Below are 4,507 nucleotides of genomic sequence, written 5' to 3' on the forward strand. Positions count from 1 at the left end.
TAATTTTTTAAATTCTAGTTATTATTATTATAAACTTTATTATTATTATTATTATTATTATTATTGTATTTTATTATTTTTTGTATATGTATGGAAATGTGTATGTGTGTATGTATATGTGTATGTGAATTTGCGAGTGTATGCGTAAGTGAAAAAAACAAAGCGGAAAAAATGACGTTCGTGCCCGAGAAAATGAAAATAAGGAAAAATCCTATTAGCAAGAACTCTTGTGAGTTGGATATGTTTTGTGATTTTAAACAAAAATAACACAGTGGAGGGAAGACTCAAGCTATTGTGATATAAATATGCTATTATAAAACAATAAACAAAAAGTATACTATTTTTGGCATATAATATATAAATTTAAAACTATATTTTTAATAATTTGCAACTAATAAATAAAAAACATTAATGAAAGGTGTGAGTCTAGGTGTGGATGCATATAGGGGTATAGGTGGGAGTATGGTGAGGTAGGTATATGTATGGGTGAGTTGGAGTGGATATAAGGAGTGTTGGTGGGGATATGATTAAATGTGTGAGTGGGGTGAAGTGGGTGTATATATATATATATATATATATATATATATATATATATATATATATATATATATATATATATATATATATGGGGATTTGGGATAGGTTAGGGTGGGGGAGGTGTTGGTGTAGGTTTGCATGTCAGGGTGTCTGGTTGTAGTGACACTTAGCATTTAGGGGTGGCGTTGGGTGTAGATGTAGGTGGGACTTCAGGCTTAGTGCTTATGACTTATGGCTTATAGCTTCAGGCTTTGGCTTAAGGGTTACTAATTATGAACTGTGGCCTAGGGCTTATGGCTTATTACTTATGACTTATGGTCTCTATTTTAAGGCATGTGGCTTAAGTCTTATTGGTTATAACTTATGGTTTATGGCTTCTAATGTATGGCTTAGGGCATAATGCTTATGGCTTAGGAGATAAGGTTTAGGGATTATGGCTTATAAGTTATAACTTAGGGCTTAGGGCTTAAGGTTAAATGTTATGCTTATAGTGTTTAAAGACTTATGGCTTATAGCTCATGGTTTAATGCTTAAGGCTTGTGTTTTATGGCTTATGACTTAATGCTTAATGCTTATGACTTATGGTTTAAGGCTTGGGGATTAGGTTATTAAGGCTTATGTTTTATAACTTATGGCTTAAGTCTTATGATTTAAGGCATATGTCTTAATTCTTATGTTTTAGGGATTATGCTTAGGGCTTATTACGTATGGTGTATGTATTATTGATTATGTATTATGGCTTAAGGCTCAGGGTCTAGGGCTCGAGGCTCATGGCTTATGGTGTATGTCTTTGGGATCAATGCTTATGGTTTATGGCTTAAGGAGTAGTGCTTATAAGTTAGGGTTTAGGGCATATTGCGTATGGTTTATGGCTTATGGCTTATATGTCATGGATTATGACATATGGACCAAGGCTTAGGGTTTAAGGCATATGACTTTTGGTGTATGAATTATTTCTTATGACTTAGGACTTGATGTATAGGACTAAGGGCATAAGACTTTTGTCTCATGACTACACACATACCATTACCTCTATACCTACACCCATACCCCCTACACACAAATACTTGTACACTTATTCCCACAAGCTCATAACTTGTCATGTATGACGTGGGGCTTTAGAGTTATATGTCTTAAGGTTTATGACTTAAGGCTTCGCTTTAAATTATTTAATATTTCAATTTTTTTTGCATCCAAAATGAATAGTCACAAAACACATGCTTTTGTATATATTGCATTGGTCTCAAAGAAACTCACACACACATACACATATACATACACACACACACACATATATATATATATTAAAAACCATCATTCAAATTTTCCAAAGAAAATTTAAACTTTCCACTCGAGATTTTATTTGAATTTCACTTTCACACACCTTAAATTTAAATTCACTCCTAAATATTAATTCATTTTATCTTTATTTTCTAAATTCGCTCCCAAATATTAATTCATTTTATCTTTATTTTCTATTAATTTCAATTTTTTTCGAACTCTTCCCAAATATATAGGCCAGGGCTCTGTTCTCTCATATCTGATTATAAGCTCAAGAATCTAGTTCTACGCTTAAGAATCGCTCAAGCACTGCTTTTGCTCTACAATCTACGCTGCCGACTAGTGGATTGGTCTTCGAATAAGTCGATTTCGGCCACTGAATGAGATTTTGTAGTTTTTCCTTCCTAATTTCTTGCTTGGTTGGCGCACATGGAGGCGACTTTCAAGGAACCACAAGTAAAATTAGGTCGTCTGTCATCAGAAATTTGATTTGTTGTTCGATCGATGGGAGGTGGGTCCATCGATTTGTTGTTCTGCCTCCTCCGGTGAACAGTAGCCACCGTTGCCAACCTTCTATGCCTCTTCTTCATCGCCTTCCAGTCGATGCTACGCATTATGCTCCTCCGGATATCCTCCGAAATCGTTTGCTCCTCCAGAATCCGTCCAACATATATCCTTGTCATCTGTGAAGCTTAGTTCTTCTTCCATTCTAAAAGCATTGGATTAATTGATTTTAAAGAATGTTAACCTGTGAAGGTTTTGTCTGGCCATTGAACCGGCTAAGGCCATTGTCCCGACCTCCGATCCAGAAACCGTGTTCGACATCAAACACTTCTCTCGCGATCAGCGTCGTAACCTCCCGCCCATCCGCCACATCGTGCTAAAGAAAGATGACATCGTTAAAGCGATGAAGGAGAAGTCTTTTGATGTCGCTAATTTTACTATGGTTTATTTGACAACTGCAGTTGAAGAAGACTACAATGCCTGTGGCAGAGGTTATTGCAAGTAATCAGGTCAGAATTAAACGTTAATTCCTAAATTGATTGAAATATACTTGAGGTTTTGTTTTTCATTTGGGTTCTGATTTGCCCTGAACATTGCTTGCTTAATTAGCTTATTGATGAAATGAAAAGTTATATATAGCTGAGTTACTGCAAGTTACCATGTCTTCATGCATTCTACAATCGTTATTATTATTTCCTTAAAGTTAGGATTTCTTCAATACACAAACACAAGTATACTGATGAGCTAAGTAGATCGATGATGAATCATAATTTCAGTCATTGTTCACCATTAGAAACATCCTTGAGCATAATTAGGGCTTGTATTGATGCCTCATACTGATTTACTTGTCTATCTAATTGATACGCTAGATGGTGAAAAAAGATTCAAAATTTAGGGTTTTTACCTTTATTCCCTTCCATTTCTTCTTCTTTTTTAATTAAAAATTGATAAAAATATACATGATAAATGGTTTGGTTGGACATTAATAGATGCATATTCAGGAAGAAGGGACAAAAACTATGCAACTTAAAGTAATTACTTTCTTTGAGCATGATAAAAATGTAATGTTTACATAACTTGTTTTCATATTTTAAATATTTCTTAATGCTTAATAGTACGTCATCAAATATAATAGTTTTTTTAAGTTATGATGGAGATTGGAGCAGTTGTGGTTGGACATGATACAAATGTAAACTACTACAAAATACAGTAAGATACCATATTTACTCACTTTATCAACATCTTATATACCTAGTGTTCTTGAATTATATATATTTGTTGAAGTTAAATTTATAAAAAGCTGTAAGTGGTGAGTAATTTGTAAGTATGCAATTCTTTGCATTTGTGAGAATCCAAGATTGTCACACCCCAAAACCGGAACGGCGGAAACGTTCTGGGGTGGAGGACGTCATGTCAAGTATCACAACATATGTAGTATAGTAATCAAAGTACAACAACCATTGCATTAATAGTAATAATTTTACATAGGTTACATTTAGCAACAACATCAAAAGTAAATACAGAGAATAACATATAATGCAGCTCGGTACAAGGCTGTCTTCACAAAAGCTTCCGGAGTGTACCTGTCTACGGATGACCTGAGAATACAAGTTATTTTGAAAGCGAGTATCAGCATTTTTAAATGCTGGTGAGTTCATAAGTATTTAATGACATTGGTATAAATACATGTTTTTCTTCAAAATAATCTCATAAAAGATGGTGGTTTAGAATCTACAGAGTGTTAGAATTCTTTCCAGAAAAACCTATATTTTCTAATAAAAGTAGTCTTCTACCAAGACACGATTATTTATGTTTAAGCAAATGAGTTTCTCTATTAAAAGCAGTCTTCTACCAAGACCCAACTGTTCTATGTTTAAAGAGTATTTTCCCTTAAAGGTACTATCATTATCAAGATATAGTTTTTACTTTAAAGAAATTGTGAGAAAAATCACAAGTAAAAGTAATAGGGAAAATAATATTTTACTTCAGCAGTAACACTGTTGGCTAAAAGTAAATAAAACCTAGACTCCAGGCGAGACACCTCGCAAAGCCTAAAAGTAAATAAGACATAGACTCCAGGAAGGTATTAAATGGATAATACGCCTAGCAAAGTCTAAAAGTAAATAAAAGGATGAATGTGAACTCGTATGTAACCATGCTGATTGACGATCGAATACCTGATGAC

This window comes from Lactuca virosa, chromosome 1 (genome assembly GCF_052849685.1).
Source record: "Lactuca virosa cultivar CGN04683 chromosome 1, Lactuca_virosa_CGN04683_v6, whole genome shotgun sequence".
Taxonomy (NCBI): domain Eukaryota; kingdom Viridiplantae; phylum Streptophyta; class Magnoliopsida; order Asterales; family Asteraceae; genus Lactuca; species Lactuca virosa.